This window comes from Stenella coeruleoalba, assembly GCF_951394435.1.
Source record: "Stenella coeruleoalba genome assembly, chromosome: 3".
Classification (NCBI taxonomy): domain Eukaryota; kingdom Metazoa; phylum Chordata; class Mammalia; order Artiodactyla; family Delphinidae; genus Stenella; species Stenella coeruleoalba.
Genome location: NC_137148.1, coordinates 43114582 through 43132761, shown reverse-complemented (window position 1 = coordinate 43132761; position 18180 = coordinate 43114582). Strand labels below are relative to the sequence as shown.

Sequence of the window (18180 nt, the reverse complement as noted above, 5' to 3'; positions counted from 1 at the left end):
TGTAGGAAGTGGAGAAAAGGATGGGGGTGGGGCGTGATGAAGCTGATCCGTTCACCAGCCAGTCCCACAGCCAGTCAGGAGTGAAGATTACAGTTTCTCAGGGTGGAGGGGCAGGAGGAACATGATCCAGCAATTTACCTTTATGGGAATGACACTAGCAGAAAGTGAGAGGCATTGATGGTACTCCTAAGGCACAGCATTTTAATGAATTATCCATTACTTTCTCTCTCCTCACTCATACCTTTTAACACAACTGCTCACAAGAAGCAAAACAAACTGATTTCTGTGTTCTCATTTCTCTTAACCATTTTCCCATCCTGTGGCTGTGCTCTTGAACTCTGGAAGGGGGAGAAGGAAGGAAAGAGACCTGGATCTTTCAACTTTCAAAGCAGTTCCCAGTAATAGAGAATTGGCTACGTGTAGCCCAGACCGAAATATGTGCACACACAGACATGGAGCATCAGGTAAAAATAATCCACCTCTTGCTATGTTTTCAGTGAAAGGCTGGTTCTTATAAGAAACTTAAAACATAAAGAAGCTTCTCAAGTGTGTTTTATCTTTAACATTTGAAAGTTAACTTTACAAACCATAATAATTTAATGGAATGTAATGTTTGGCTCTGATTTTTTGTTGTTGTTGCTTTAAAATTTCACCAACGTGTGGGGAGATAGGGATTGACATATACACACTAGTATATATATAAAATAGATAACTAATAAGAACCTACTGTATAGCACAGGGAACTCTACTCAATACTCTGTAATGACCTATATGCGAATAGAATCTAAAGAAGAATAGATATATGTATATGTATAACTGATTCACTTTGCTGTACAGCAGAAACTAACACAACATTGTAAATCAACTGTAGTCCGATAAAAATTAATCTAAAAAAAAAGCAGGAAGGTGGCGAGCATCAAGATATTTCAAAGAAAAACAAAATGCAACTAATAGGATTGATGTGTTTGATTTATATCAAGAGGACATTTATAATTGTAGAGGAGATTTGGGGGACTTAATCTGTGATAGGTACATGGAAGACAAAGCAACTAAGAAAATGGGACAAGAATTAACTCCAAGAAGGGGTGCGGTGTTGTTAGAAGAAGTAGAATGTGATCATGGTCTATGCCTGACTTTGTGAATAATATTTATATTATTATAATGTAACAGTAAATATTGTTTTAACCAACTATTGTTTAATTACCATAAGGTGAGGATAGGAAACTATTGTGCAGAAAAGAGATAAATCCTCATCTTTCAGACTCGGAAGTCAATAGATAAGGTCTAAAATTGAAAATATCAAGAAATAGCAATGTGAGGTTTACATTTAGAAATACCATTAAATATTCATTAAATAGTAATGAAACCGTACAACTCAGGTTGGGACTTGAACGCATGGTCTTTTCATTGAGATCACACACCTGGTCTCAGGACTTAATGAAGCTCAGGTTCTTAATGTCTCGTTACAGAAAGAATTCAGTGAGAGACAAAGTGATAGGTAAGAAATGGATTTATTTAGAGAGGAACACACTCCACAGACACAATGTGGGCCATCTCAGAAGGCGAGAGGCCCTGAAATATGGGGTGGTTAGTTTTTATGAGCTGGGTAATTTCATAGGCTAACCAGTGGGGGCATTATTCCAACTATTTTGGGGAAGGGGTGGGGATTTCCAGGAATTCGGCCACTGCCCATTTTTTGACCTTTTATGGTTGGCCTCAGAACTGTCATGGCGCTGGTGGGGGTGTCATTTATCATGCTAATGTGTTACAATGAGCATAAAATGAGGCTCAAGGTCCACTGGAAGTGGAACCTTCCGCAATCTTGGACCTAGTTGGTTCTAATCAGTTTTTGTCATGTCCTATGGCTATGTCATTCTTTTAAAGGTTGTGCCCTGCCCCCTTCCCTCCGGTTTCAGTAACAGCAAAACCTAAAATAATTGAAAGTGGCTGCCTTTGGGGTGTGAGAATTCAGTGTGTGTGTGTAAGAGTGTGACATTGGGCTTCATTTGAAGCTTTGAGGTATTATATGAAATTTTAAGTTATGTACATGATTAAAACTTTTTCGTATGTTAAGTGCTTCTAAAAGATCTTTTACAAGCTCTGAGGATGGGGAAGCCTAGATTTGGATACAGTCCCACACTTAACCAGCTGTGTGAGTGGGGATGGTTGTTACTTAATCTCACTGCTCTGCTTTCTTCTTGGGCGGAGATAAAAATAGTAGCTACCTCAGGGCATTGTTATGTATGAGATAAAATTAGTTAATGCATGTAAAGCACTTAACAGTGCATGGAACAAAGAAAACAACTAATAAATGCTGGATACTACTATCTTATTCCAGCTGTAGTGCCTTGGGTTCCACTTAGTAAACCTTTATATTGTATTTCATACAGGTTGGGCAAATTAGCCATCATTATTTTTCTATTTTTTTGTGTGTGCTAAATTTCATGAGTTTTTTCCTTCTAAATAATTTAAGAATCATTTTATCTTCCCCACAAGAAAAAAAAATTTTCACCAATGTGTACATATGAGTAATTGCCTTTTTTAAATTAAACTAAATCTGAAGAATGTGTCTTCTTGACAATTTTTAAAAGAAAATGAATAATATGATGAAGAAGACTGGCCATTTGGACCTAAGACATATGCTTTTATAAAATATGCTAGTCCTTCCAACATTGCTAGTGTCCTTTTTGGTGCAAAGAAAAATACTTATTAATAATGACTTTACTCTTTTAATTAAAAATCCATAAAAAGTAGTGGTAGAAAAAAAAAGTAGTCTTTAATAAATAAATGTTCCCTTGTTCTCATTTACCATTTACCCATTCCTTTCTGCTGCTAACACTTAGTTAAGCAAAAAAGTTGTGAACACCCATTATGTGCACTGTTCCAGGTGAGGGAGCTACAGCTACAAGTAAAACAGAACGCCTACTCTCATAAAGTTCATTGTCTATGAAGATACCAACCAAAATTCTCCAGATTGCTTTCATGCAGGTAAAGCAATTACAAAATCTGTTAATTATCTCAGGTTCTATTTTCTGACTTTGTCCTATCAGTATCCCAGCAACTCCATAAAATCTGATTCCCAATTACTGGCATGGCTGCTACTAATAGCCCAGATTTTGCTGGGTTTCATTTCCTATGAGAATTGATACAATAAAAGCAGGGGGAATAGAAAACCAGAGGGGACCACTCCACTTAATTTAGAGCCATTCTTTAAATGAGCAATAAAGACAAGGTTTCATTAGGAGGAACTTTTCAGGAGGTGTTTGATGGCAGGCAGGGGACTGGAGGCCAGAGTGGGGCATAAATAAAGAAGACTTTTACAGCTTGAGGGTACATGATGGAGGAGAAAGAAATAAAAATCAGGAACAGAAATAGCCACCCAAACTTGCAGCAAAGAAGAGAACAAAAACGAAAAGGAGAAGCAGTTGGAGGTCAGTAGAGGACCTTGAACGTGTTAGAAAATGACATTTGTAGTTGAAGTCACAGTAAGAGAAAGGAGAAACACTACAGCTGATGTCCTCTTGCATCCTCTTATCAGGCCTGGTCTAAGTGCTTCCTGTTCATGATGAACATTGAATATTCCTCAGGCATTTACCATGTGCAGCCACTGTTCTAAGTTCAGTATGTACTTACAGGAGTCATCTCGTTTAACCCTCACCACAGCCCTAAAAGGTGAATACCATTATGATGCCCATTTGACAAAGAAGGTCACACAGCTACAAGTGGCAGGGCCAGAATTCCAGTGCAGACAGTCTGGCTAGACTCTAGAACCCGGTGTCACAGTCCCAACACGCACTGCTTTCTGCAGGAGGATCGGTGGGCTGCTGCTGAGACTGCCGTGCGCACCAGGACCATAGCCTCCTCTTCTTCCTGGGCACGTGCCGGACGACCTCTCCCAGCCCCTTGCAGTGGGGCGAGGCCGGGGCTGATCCTGAGCATGAGTGGCTGTGATGTGCCGACTTCCCTAAAACCTCTCATAGGGTCACTCACGCTGGCTCTATTCCCTCGCCCGGAGAAAGATGCAGAAGACCCAGTGGAGAGCTCTGAGGCCCAGAAGATGGTGGAACCACTTGCTGGAAGTGATCTGACTCCAATTGCCAAAGACCCAATTGCACTTTAATGTTTTCAAGAAATAACCTTTCTAGTCTCAAATTACTGAGATTTAGGAGTTGTTTTAACAGTAGTTATTACCTACCCTGATTAATACAATACAATGGCCCAGGTCAGTAGTGATTCTATTAAAAGGTGATTTTATTAGTTTCCTTTAAAGCAAACAGGTAGTCATAAGAGAAAAAAATAGGAGATAATTAAAATACCAATGAGAATAAACTGATGGGCAGTCATTCAATTAATTCAGTCATTTTATTGTATCACGTTCTAAGGGCAGGAAGCTTTTTGCTGTTAAGATCTCCTCTTTTTTCTGGAAAAGTTCCTCATCCTCTATAACTATAAAGGAAAACGTCAAGCAAAACCACAGAGTGGTTCTTGGCTTTGCTCACAGAGCTAAAGCTTCTTCAGAATTCTTGGTGACCAGCAACCTAAGCAGTGGGAACCTGTGTGCTCTTGCAGGCCAGGGAGGCTTACTAGCCCAGAGCTGGGACAAGCTGAGTCTCCTACTAGAGTCAACCTGAAACTGTGCTGGGGGATCCCCGAAGCTGAAACAGAGATCTTTGTGTTCAAGCCTGCTTCTCCTTCAATCCCCAGGCCATTGAGATGCTGAACTCCTGGGTTCTATCAATGCATATCGCCCAAGAGATTTCTCCAAGCAAGTTCCATACACTTGTCACTGCTCTCAGTGTCTGTCTGAATATGCAAGGCCCTGACACACACACAGCTTCAGGCAATGGCCTCACTGCTCTGAGACTTCAACCACTCAGTCACTGCTGCTACTTCAAAACCACTGGGGGCCTAAGAAGAGAAGGGGAGTGGTATTAGCATCTTTAGGGCTCTATCAACCATGGAATGCTTGCCAAGCTGCAGTAGACGTGCCCTCCTCCTGCCAATCATATTCTACACAGGATAAGTGGTTCCTGAGTGGTAAGGGAGAGGCAATTTGGTGATGTTAAATGGAGAACACAGAAGAAAATGAGATTAATGGACTGTGGCCATTGCCTACTCCTCTATTTTCCTGCCTAAAGCTCCTTGAGAGATCCCTCTGGATTTGTCTCTGCCATTGGGGTAGGGAGAAAAACCCAGGGATACAGAGCCAAGGCTCTATGGAAAGATTGACATCTTGGAAGCCTACAAGCCTAAATCCCTGGACCAAGCATTCTGTGAAGGTGAATTGGAATGATCTTGTCTAAAACAAGGGCAATCTTTGGACTCTGTGTCTTTGGCCTCCCAGGCTTGGCTCTAGGTCAAGTACTGCAGTTATTTAAGCTGGCAGATCCCCAGTCAAATTTTTTTTAAAAAGCGGTCAACCTTATGTTCTCTTCAGAAGCAATGAGCCAACTGGTATCCTGAGTTCCTCCCCAATACCAGAGGTTACTTCATCCTGCTTTACAATAATCTAATGCATATCCCTAAGAGAAAAGTGTGCTTTACTGCAGTATCTTCCATGAGTGGATATCAATACCATAAAGTCATAGAGAACTTTAAAACTGAAAGAGATCCTAATGGAACAATTTTCCTCATTATGAACTGAGTGTTTTGGACCAGAACATCTCTAAATATCCTTCCAACGGTACAAGTCTATGATTATGAGTCTATGATACGTGTGTATGGATGTACACACATACACGTAAAAAGAGGTCATAAAGTATCAAGCTGAATTTTTTTTTAGCAAACATTCCAAAATGTATTTGTGACCCATTTTTTGAAGAAAACAGTTTCAACAGAGTGTGATCATGAAAGCAGTTTTAATCTTGTCCACCACTCCATAGTAAACGTGGACCATTTTTTCAGGCCCCAGATAAAATCTCAAGCAGGTCCCATAGGTGTTCAAGTCCCAAGAACAGTCTGTCATTTTAAAAGTTCAGAACAGTTGTTATTGAAACTCCAACCTAATTCTTAATCTAAATTTCTAGATCAAGTTGTCTTCAGGCTTGAAAGCCTGCAGCAGAGAACTGGCTGTCATTGACTACTTCTCTCCTCCTTTATCCAACTCCCTAGCAAATGTTTTAGACACCCCCAGGGTCAGACCCAGGGAGAGAGAGTGGATGAGGGAACAAAGATGCAGTCTTTCAATGCTGATAGGTTGCGCTCTGGCCTCTGCCCTCTGGGTGCTAGCTATGGAATAGCTGCCTCTTCCCCCAGTGGGATTTCTTAACGTTTATCTCACTCAGTCTCCCTCGCTGTGTCTCCCCATCTGCCCCAAGATTCTGACTGCCTGCCTTTCTATTGGGGTATTATCTCTACGCTAGGAAGTTTTCTTGGGCAAGATCCATTTGTCTTGGTCCTTGTGGGCTGCTATAACAAAATGCCACAGACTAGGTGGCTTAGAAAACACAAAAATTTATTTCTCACAGTTTTGGAGGCTGGAAATCTGAGATCAAGGTGCCAGCATGGTTGGGTGAGGGCCCTCTTCTGGATTGCAGCCTACTGACCTCTGACTGTGTCCTCACATGATGGAAGGTGGCAGGGAGCTCTGTGGGATTTCTTTTACAAGAGCTCAAATCCCATGCATGAGGCTTCACTTTCCTGACCTAATTACTAATCCCCTCCCAAAGGCCCTACTTACTAATACCTTCACCCTTGACTAGGTCATGGGAGTGGAGCCCTCATGAATGGGATCAGTGCCCTTATAAAAGCGACCCCAGAGAGCTCCCTTGCCCCATCCACCATGTGAGGACACAGGGAGAAGACAGCTGTCTATGATCCAGGAAGCTGGCCCTTGCCAAAACTGTTGGCACCTTGATCTTGAACTTCCCAGCCTCATACCCATGAGAAATAAATTTCTACTGTTATAAGCCACCCAGTCTATGGTACTTTTTATAGCAGCTCAAGTTGACTAAGACAACACTTTTTCTCCCCAGTGTGAATGGTGGCTTGAGGGAGCAATAAATAATGCAACTTCTTCTCCATGAAGATGAAATGGAATAACTTAATCCAGGAATGCCTGGCTACTCCCATTAGGTCTTTGCAAACTCTTCTATAACCAATGAGGGTAAAGACTCCTGGGATGGCAACTGCAAGTTGATATGTAAGATACATTATATTTTTCAGCCCCTGCCAGATATGCTCAAAAGCTCAGATATGTAAATATCTGTTTGCTCCAGGAAACCAACAGAAATTCCACTGACTCATCAATAATGACTTCATTGTGCCCCACAATGACCTCCGTTTTCCCAGTACATATTAACAATTGCATTCCTACAAGCAAACCAAAAGATAGCTTATTAGTTCACTATTCATTTAATTATTGGAGATGGGAAACATGTGGTCCAGCTCAACAAGCTTAAAAACAATCTCTAAACGAGCACATTTTTAAGCGGTGATGGTTTGGCATTAATATTTCCAGGCATCTAATGAATGACTATATGCATATGGTCAAAATATATCATGGATAATCTATCACCCTGAGGTCATTGTTACTTAAAGTCAGCGATTAGTCCTTGGGGGTTTTATATGCTAGTCCCTATAAGAATGATCTCAGTTTTAATCACCAATGGAATAAAAGAAAAGAAAAAAAGAAAGTGAGCTTATTTAAATGTCATTTCAGTGGAAGAATAAGGAAGTGGTTTGGCTTCTTTCCCTAACCCTGAAAAATTGCATGACACACGGTAAATGCTCAACGAATGTTATTCTTGTTGACGAAAGAAGCGTGAGGACAATCATCTTAGTGTTCTCGGGACAGACCATGTCATTGAAACACTCTTGCCCACAAGCACTGGCTGGAATCACAGTCATTTATTCAGCAGCTATTTGTGCCAGCATTGTGCAAGGTGTTGGACATGGTACAGTTAACCAGACACGGTGCTGCCCTCAAGGTGCTTATAACAATTAGCGAAACAAGCAAGGAGACAGGCACTGACAATAGAGTGTGGTAAGATTTTTGGTGGAGGTATTCTATTGGCTCTTGGAGCACCTGAGAATCAGAAAAGGCTTTAATTAGGGTTTAGAGGCAAGAGACCAGAGAGGATTACAAAGAACACAAGATGAAGGTCCTTGAAGGTCATGTGGAGCAATCTAGACTCTGTCCTAAGGATAATGAGGCACCATCAAAGTGGTGTAAAGTAAGGAAAGGAGGTTGCATGCGCCCTGATATGAATGTGTAGAAAGAGCTCTGGCTGCAATATGAAGAATGGAAGAAAGAGGGCAAAATGGAGTCAGGAGACTAGTTAGGAGGCTGATGCATTAACCAGGTGAGAGATACAATAACTCAAATTAACATAGAGACATTGGGAATAGAAAGAAATAAATGGATTTTAAATATTCAAGATGTAAAATTGATGGGCCTTGGTGATTGATGGATGTGGGGAATGTGGCAGAAGGAGCCAAGGGTGACGGACGTCAGGATTCTGACCGGGCCAACTCCAGGATGATGTTGCTGTTCACTGAGAAAGGGAGCACAGAGGGGGAACAGGCTAAGGGATGGAGATGATGAGTTCAGTTTAGGAAGTTCCCAGTTTAAAATGCTGGTAGGCTATCCATGTGGAGATGACAAGTACAACATTGAATTTTCTATGGATTCTACAATGAACAGATAAACAGAAATGGAACACACAAAGGATTCTAAGAAACTGGTGGAAAAGATGAATATCACTAAAACCAAGGGAAGACAGTTTCAAAGAGATAGTGGTCACTAGTATCAGATGCTGCTTAAAACTCAAATCAGATAATGCTGGGAAAGCAGTCTTAAAATTTAGCAACAGGTTTATTAGTGATCTTGGCAGAAACAGTAGCAGAGGAATGTCTGTCGGGACAGAGGCCAGATTTCAAGGAGAATTTCAGAGTGGAGGGTAAGGAAGTGGTGATGGTGAGTATAGGCACCTGTTTCAATACACTTGACTGAAGACAAAAGGAACCGACAAGGAAGTAGGTGGATGTTTTACAATATAGATTTCATTATTATTCCAGTAATATGAGACCAACAGATCAGAGGATGACTGCCATTGAAAGGATAGCTTGTTACTCACTATCTTCAAGAGGAGGGGGGCCAGGCCACGCAGGGTCCCACAGGGAAGCACCAGGAGGAAGAAAGAGACGGGGAAACACGGGCAGGAGATTTGATTATGGTTTTCACAGGAAGGCAAGGCAGGGTAAGTAGGCTTAGGATTGGCTATAGTTGGAATAATTTTAGCAGACTCTGCAGCATAGGAACTACTTCTAGTCCTCTGGTATCTGGCCCTGGGGTGATTAGGGCAGGAGGATGGTGGGCCAAGTGTAAGAACCCTGTGAGAACCCATAAGGGAGGTAGTTGGGGTGTGGGCTCCCGAATTGGTTAGTTTGCTTAGGAAAAATACACTCTCCGGTGAGTTGTGTTATATCTCTGGGAATTAGCTAACCCTGTGGGAGTGCAGGGGGGACAGGGAAGACCTTCCCTGGCCAGCAAGGCTTCAAGTGCCAGAGCGTCGAGAATACAGAAGTATGAAAATATTGTTAATACACTGGAAAGGAATGTAGAAGCTGGGGAGAATATTATTTTTAGGATAGGAGATATTTGGACTTGTTTAAATGCTGATGAAATGAATTGGTAGCAAGTGAGGCAGCAGGAGAGAGAAGGGACGTGCCATGGAGCAGAGTCTATCAGACTGTGAGAGAAATACAGAGCCTTACAACTGACCTTGGCAATGAGCAATCACTTCAACTATGATGGAAGGAAAGGAGGAAAAGATAGGCATCCCTGCAGGTAGGTGTGTGGCAAGAATTTGACGGAGTTTCTCCCTGGTGGCTTTTATTTTCTCTTATAAAGTAGAAGAAAGATTCCCCAACAGAAGACTGATTTAAAATATATATACGTGGAGAGAGAGATGCCAACCTTACAGTCAAAAATTTTCTCTGATAGTGGTTTCACTTGTAAGTAAAAATGAACACAAAACAAAACTTTTCATTAAATGGTTCTCTTTTCTTCCTTTAACAGTTGGGTCTTAACTCCCAGCCTCCAACTGTAGGCCCAGGAGATGCCTTAGCCAAGCTCCAGTGAACAGAGTGGGGACCAGCCCAGCTATTGACAACTCCTGGGCACCGCCTCCTTCATAGGTATGATTCCTGTGTGCCTGGTGAACCTTCAATCACTGGACCATTGGGGAAGGACAGAGAAGGGAGGGTTTTCTGAAGTCCAAGAAGAATTGGTGCCCCAGGAAATGATTACTGAAGAAGTGGGGGCTGACCTCAGAAAAGCAAAGGCTAAAGAGAAGGAAAACAAACCCTAAAGATAGAGGTCCAGAAAGGGCCAGTGCAATTCACTTAGACAACCAGATCAACTTCCTGACACTCACACAGCAGGTTATCGGGAACTTGAAGATGCTAACTCCCAGCTCTCTCCCTCTCCCCCCAGCCCCGTTTGTTTAACAAATCTTTAGACCATTTTCTGTATTCATTGGCTTCATATAAAGCATTAATCTGCTGTAAAGCCCAAGTGATGACTTCCTGTTACTTGGTTGGCTTCATAATATACTCCCAGAAAGCTGAAGCTCTTTCTGACTCCCAGACATCACTTCCCACTGCGGCTTCACGCGGGAAGGGGAATTTCCACCCCACGCAGCGGACACCAGAAGGCTGTAGGGCCCTCTGCACACACAGGTGATCCAGATCCGTCCCCGATTGTGCATTACGAGGGCCCTCACATGAAAGCAATTTTCAAGGTTCCAGCTTTCCTTGCTGTTCTTCGGAATCTGCTTTCCAAATCAACCACATAACCAAGTGGAGGGCAAGTTATTTGCCAAAAAAGCCAGGCCTCCCACTGGATCTTGAGGAGGGAACACACAAGTTTCTCCCACCCCTGCTCTCTGTGCACCACAAAGAGGGGAGTCCTTGAGAGGTGACCTGATCTCTCACCAACACCCTCCCCCCTAACCCACTCTCCCCCTAAGCTGTTGCAAAAAAGAGAGGCTCAGACCTGCTTTAGTAAAACCACTAGAGAAAAAGATTTCATAAACTTCTGCAATGACTATTTCAAAACTTAATGTTCTGATTTTGCCAGAGAGTGGAGAGTGTGTGTGTGTGTGTGTGTGTGTGTGTGTGTGGCTGTGTGTGTGTGTGTTGGGGGGTGTGGGACAGGGAAGGGAGCATCACAGCAGAAAGGGAAACCAGGAAACAGAATTATGAAGAGGAAGAGCCAGAAAACGAAAAGGTTTAACTGACCTCCAAATTGAGAATTTTGTGTAAAATTATAAAGTTCTCTCTTTCCTCCCCTTTGTTACCTATCAAGGATTTTACCACGTTCAGGAAGAATAAAACGGGACCTACTCCACCACTAGAAATGTAGTTGTTGGAGAGTTTTTTCCTCATTAAGAAAACCAAACACAACTATAGAAATCCCATGAGCCAAAGTAAAACAGCTAGATATTCATATCAGGCTGGCAGGAGTTGTCCCTGTGGGGTTTCCAGCCCACACGCCATGCTGCCGTGACTCTCCTCCATTTCTCTCTTCACCTAAAGAGGGATCAACACTTTCAGGAATCCTCTGTGTGCCTGAATTTTCCTGTTCTCTGAGTGCCCGTGGCCTAGGGCCTCCAATTTAAACACACAGCTGTTCCCAGCCTCCCACCGACTCCATTCTCTCCCTGCCCAAGCTTGCCCACCATGTCCCACCTCCACCCCGCCCTCTGAAATGGAAAATAGATCCTGCTCTTCCTGGGTGATTTGCTGGAGCGTCTCAGCCAAGAGAACTCTCTAATGGCTTTATGGCAGAGACTAAATCCCTCACGCTTCTCCTTCAAATCAGTGGAAACACCTGTTGCCAGCGGGAGCAGCCAGTGTGAAAGATTTTCTGCCTGGAGGCAGACCATCTATCTGGGGCAAGAGAGTAGCGGTGGCACTGCTGGACCTTACATCACCTAGAAAACAGGTTCTTTTTCTGGAATGAATTTAGGTGGTTTATTGACTTCGCGGAAGTTGGAGGATAGAGTTTAACTTCACTCAGAAATGGTGGCTGCCGGTTGCTGCTACCAATAATGAAGACTCAGAGTCCCAAGATCAAAGGCTTTCTCCCCAGCATGTTTTATGGGAGCCAGGCTTTCAAGCGGTTGCTGGCAGCTGAAGGGAAAGCTGTGCAGGTCTCTGCTTTATTGGAAGGCTCACACCAGCTGACAGCAAGGACAGGAAAGGGACATCCAAGCAGAAGATGCGAGAGCACAGGGTAAGTCTTGAGTCTTACTGCTCTAAGGATTTGTGCTTAGGTGATGAGAACAAAGGAGACAATGGGACTGGAAGGTCCCTGACGTGGAGAAGTTTCCTGCAGCGGTGGCTGTGATTCTTCCTTAGGTCAGCTCACTTCGGAAGTCTGGTAAAGTTAAACAGCACCATGAAAGTGGGACTTCCAACTGAATTGGCTGGATTTCTTCAACAAGTCAATAAACATGGGAAAGAGGGGAAGGGACTGTAGAAAGTTTAAAGAAATTTAGGGACATAACAATTGACTGTCTCCAGTTGGTTGGTTAGGGACCTAACAATGTATAGTCCCTGAGTGGATTCTAGTTTGAATAAACCAGTGGTAAAAATAATTCTGGGGACAGTTGTGATATTTGTCAACTATTATTTATTTTATTAGGTGTGATAATATGAATATGTGTGATAATGGTATCATAATTCATCCGGAAATGTCCTGGGAATTCCCTGGCGGTCCAGTGGTTAGGACTTTGCACTTTCACTGCCGAGGGCTTGGGTTCAGTCCCTGTTTGGGGAACTAAGATCCCACAAGCCATGCAGCACAGCCAAAAACAAAAAGTCTTTATTTTTAGAAGTGTATACATGAGTATTTAGGGGTAAAATGTTATTAAATCTGAAATTTACTTTGAAATAGTTGAGCAAAAAAGAGCAGGTGAAGTAAATATGGCAAGGTGTAAGCAATTAGTAAAACTAGGTAAATCTGGCTAAATGAGTATTCACTATGTACCGTACCATTTTTCTGTTCATGTGAAGATGTATGAAAGTGTAAAAATGTGAAAGAGCTTAGGAAGATAAGAAGAGGAAAAGCTCCCCATGCAGGTCAATTATTCCCCAAAACACTGTTTGCAGGGACTGTGGGTAAGGATGAATGAAACCCAGTTGTTACGGTAACGGCTCAGGGTGAAAGGCAGACAAGTAGACAGACCAGACAGATCAATGCGTCAGGTGCCGTGGCAGCGAGGGAGGAGTGTGGTCTCAGGTGGGGTGGGAACTGGGAATTCGTATTTGAGGGGTCGGGAGCCTCCTAAAGGGAATGACACTTGGGCTGAGGCTTGATAAATGGGAAGGCTTACGGGGCAGAGAAGTTACAGGACTGGCCTTCCTGCTCTAGCAAGAAAGCACTCTCAGATTTGGGGGGGCAGGGGTTGTGAGACTGGGTGGAAAGGGGGGTATGGGGAAGGGAATTGTCAGAGGACATGGCCTTTTAAGCCCATTCTGGCGATATGCCCCTGAGAAGGGGAAAGAAAGTTTAACTGAGGGTCTTGGGGGTAGGGTGTCGAGAAAGCCATTTCTTAGAAAAGCCAGAAATGGGTCACAACAAGGCAAGACAGCTTTAAGGAGACATAGAAACTATCAGGCAGCCCCAGAGGTTGAGGCAAGTGCTGGTAGCCTTCCCCAGCAAATTTTCATCACCCTTCCTGGTGTTCTGCTTTTCTGCCCTGGAGGCCCTGTGCTCAAGCTCCAGAAGTCTGTTCTGCTTTCAGAGTGCTCCAGAGTAGACTTCTACCCCGCCTTGGCTTCCAGGGGACAAATATTCTCAAATAACACTTAATCCTCCTTAAATTTCACTAATCCACTCATTGTGGTACCCTGACCTAACAGGAGGCAGACAAGAGCAGTAACTGGGGGCACCCCCAAATCGGCAGGTTGTATATGTCCCTGCAGGCCTGAGCAGTGGTCCCCACAGCCCAGCAAAGTGGCCCAAAGTGGCTGATGATCCAGCATCCAATTGCTTCCAAAGGAATAGAAGGGTCTGGAGAGCAGCTGCTGTGCCTGGTAAAGGAAAGAGGCCATAAATTATTCAGCAGACCTTTTTTCTAATAGACCTAGGGCTGTTGGAATATTATTACAGAGTGAGAGGTTTGGGAGGAAACTTGGAGAATGTCTAACCTGATGTTCCACCCAGCAGGGATCCCTTTTTGAAGTTTATGCTAAGTTGACCTACCACAGTGTGTTGCTGTCAGTTTCTTAAGCAAAGGCCTCACCTGTGATTAGGGTTAATTTGCAAGTTGAGGTCATGTCACTGGAAAGAGAAAAGGCAAACCAATAAAAAACAAAAACAGGGCTTCCCTGGTGGCGTAATGGTTGAGAGTCCGCCTGTTGATGCAGGGAACATGGGTTCGTGCCCCAGTCTAGGAAGATCCCACATGCCGCAGAGCAGCTGGGCCCGTGAGCCATGGCCGCTGAGCCTGCGCGTCCGGAGCCTGTGCTCCTCAACGGGAGAGGCCACAGCAGTGAGAGGCCCGCGTACCGCGGAAAAAAAAAAAAAAAACCTCATTTCACACACAGATCTTTTTTCACTGTGGAAAGTAGTTTTTAAATTTATTTGCCCAGTACTAGCAAGTGAACTAATGGGATCTGAAGTTTTCCTGGCTAGGGACCAACTTTGTCCTTAGATACAAGGTACAGTGTTGTAGCATCTGAAACTGCAGTTAGATTCCAAAAGTAGAAAATGTGTAAGCTCAGATTAAAACTCTTTAATTTCCTTAAACGTAGGATATATTGTTGGATTATCTTCTAACATTTGAACCCAGTTCAGTGTCCTCAGTTGAACACCAGATAAAACAGTCAACTTGCAGAGGCCGTGTTTTATTTAAAAACAAAAAATAAACAACAAAACCCAGCAAGACACAGTAGAAGCAAAAGAACCACATTCAGAAAGAAGGTACATCACACTCTGAGAAGCCCTTGGAATGGAGACCCAACCAGGGAAGGTAGCCCGCAGCCTCCTGGTGCATATGGCCTCTCTAAATCACTGCCCTCTCTAAGTTGACTTTTTTCCTCTCAGTTTTTCCAGTGTGCAGTGATATGATTTTTCAGAAGTTAAATATGCTGATGACATAATTCCAGACGGAAGTTTAAAGAGTTCAATTTTCATTAGTCCATCTTCTTGTTATATTTTTTAAGATCTCATTAGGATTTCTACAACTGCTCACATGGAGCTAACATTTTTCTTTATAATAAAAAAAATTACCATTCATCAGGCACTTGCTAAGCATTATGACCAAGCATTAAAAATAGAGTCTTAGCTCTCCAGGAGTGAACAGCAAAGTTGAAAGAGAAGAATCAATAGAAGGCTGAACTGCCAGAGAATAATACAGGACGATTTGCTAGCTCCTCTCATCTTGCTTTGTGATGAGAAGTGTTGAGAGGTTTCCTGAGCTGGGAGGCAAGGGCCTCAATCAGACCATCGTGACTGAATCTGACCTCTGCCACTTAGTAGCTGTGTGACTTTCTAAGTCTCAGTTTCACTTCTGTTAAACGAGGATAATAATAGCACATGCCTCGTAGGGCTCTATGAGGATTAAATAAGATCATGTGTGGAAGCGCCTGGCACACGGAAAGCATTCAATAAATTCTGCTGTTATAATTATTATTCTGAGCGGGGCCCTGAAGGATGGGTAGGATTTAGACAGGCAGGTGAAGGAAAGAGAGAGTAGAGTCCAGGCTTTGAGGCCATCTGGAGTGAAGATAACGTTACACTCTGTGCTTCAGTTTCCTCATCTATTAATAATGATGATAATCGTAGTTACCATAATAACCGTAGTTACCACATAGAGTTGTAGTCAGGATTAAACAAAATAATATATTTTAAATGCTCAGCACAATAACTTGGAAGGCAAACAAAAGAGACTGGCGAGGCCAGTGGACTCTGGGGGAAAGATTAGGGAACAAGAATGGAAGGAAGACTTACCTCAGACTTACTTAGTCTATGCTCTTCAATTTCTTTTAAATTTTTTAGTGGGTGGAGATTACCAATTTTTAAAAAAATGTAATCTCAAAAACATATGCAAAAAGAGATCAGTACAGGGCTTCTGTGGTGGCACAGTGGTTAAGAATCTGCCTGCCAATGCAAGGGACACGGGTTCAAGCCCTGGCCCGGGAAGATCCCACGTGCCGCGGAGCAACTAAGCCCGTGCGCCACAACTACTGAGCCTGAGCTCTAGAGCCTGCAAGCCACAACTGCTGAGCCCACGTGCTACAACTACTGAAGCCTGTATGCCTAGAGCCTGTGCTCTGCAACAAGAGAAGCCACGACAATGAGAAGCCTGTGCACCACAATGAAGAGTAGCCCCCGCTCACCACAACTAAAGAAAGCCCATGCGCAGCAACGAAGACCCAACACAGCCAAAAATAAAAAATTAAATAAATTTTTTTTAAAAAAGAAAAGGAGATCAGGGCAGAGCCCAGTACATAGTAAATACAAACAAAAAATGGGAACCATTATTATTATTGCTACAATAATTGTTATTATTGCTATATGTATTCCACGTGGAATAAGACGACATTCTTTCTCATCCTGCTAAAGAGAAAGAGTACAGAAGAATTTCAAGATACAGTCAAAATCTCAATATTTTGAAAAATAAGATTTGCAGAACAAATGTCAAAATCATGTTTAGCCTTCTGAAGTTTTCAAGTACTTAAAGTATTTTGGCAGTATATATTTAGATCAGAACAATTAATTAATCTCATCATAATTTTTTTCATTTAGGCATTTAAGCAATCCCAGCAGGATTTCTACTTGTTTTCTCAGCTATTTAACTGTTAGGGAATAGGCCTGAAAATAATAAATTTATGTTTACTTTAAAAATGAATGTATTATTTTTGTTTTTATCCAAATCAGAACTCTTTGACACTATTCTGAGTTACTGAGAGCTCATTGTAGTTTTATGCTTCAGAACAGTCTGTGTTTCTTCTCCATACTTTGAGCTTGAACTTATCTCTGCTTTCTCTTCTTTTTTTTTTTTTTTTTTTTTTTGCCTTCTTATGCATTGTTTCCCATTCCGTTCCTCTCAGATTCTCCTATAAAACACATTGATGGTTCAGCTTGGTATGTTCTCATTGGCAGCCCTGTGGCCTTCTAAGCAAAGATGTCAATTCTATAAAAGCGTTTCCCAATTTCTGCAGAGACCCATGGGCCAGAAGATTAAATATCAGCCCTGAGAATCCCAGGCTTTGCTTTCCAGCCTTGGCTCGGAGCCCTGCCTCCCCTGTGTACTCAGACTCACCTAGTTTCCCATCACACACAACCTTCCAGGGACCTGGAGGGGGATCACTGCCATGAAGCAACCGCCAGGAGCTCAGTTATGGCAAGGAGCCATGGTCACATAGGGGGAATCTTCCTGTGTTAAACTGATTGCTGATGTCTAAAAAAATCTGACCACTTTACATTTTGTATTAATCATCAGAGAGCCTTGCCTTCCTTCAGATAGACTCAGCCTATGACTCTTTCCTCTTACTACAGGAAATCTATTGTGTAGCAAATATGCTAACACTGCTTAAATCCCAGAGTAAAATTACAAGAAGTGAGAGGAAATACTCTCAGCAAAACCAACGTCATTTTATAAATAATTCTAATTTTTCTCCAAGTCACAGGCAGTATTTTTCTACAAGTAAATTTTACTTTTCAGATTGGAGATTGTTTTTCCATCTGGCTTTTCTACTTTCAAATTCATTTGTTACAAAACTGAAGTCAGAATTCTCACAGCTAGTCAGTGGCAACTTGATTTTAGCTCTTCATCCAAGAAATGAAAGTAAAATTGATTTGAAGAGAGGACAAGATGTACAGAAAATACATTCAGAGATATCTGACTTTCCTGCTGTTTGCTGCAGAGCAGAGCAGATCTCACATTCCTTCTCTTTGGCCCCAAAACACTTCTCTGGAAATTCTCTTGCGTGACAGCCAAAGATACCCATATTTAGAGCATGACCTGTAAGTGAGGGCAAAGGATCACTTTTAAAAGAACAAGTCTGGGAGCTATCATTTTTTCCAGACGGATATGAAGTCATTTTCAAATAAAGGCATTGATTTCTTTGGGGTCTTGTCAGTGACAGTTCAAAGTTTGCATTATCAGAGGAAGGGAGAAGCTGAATCTTCCAGGAAAAGATGATGGACTTAGTGATGGGAAC

General features: G+C 42.5%; 1 long non-coding RNA gene across 1 annotated transcript; it reads left to right on the top strand.

Moving 5' to 3' along the window:
- The first annotated feature begins 281 nt into the window (after positions 1-281).
- On the top strand, positions 282-10146 carry LOC307184355. Its single transcript, XR_013827714.1, has 3 exons — positions 282-464; positions 2888-2988; positions 10022-10146. It is a non-coding gene; the product is annotated as an uncharacterized lncRNA (long non-coding RNA).
- Positions 10147-18180: the final 8034 nt, after the last annotated feature.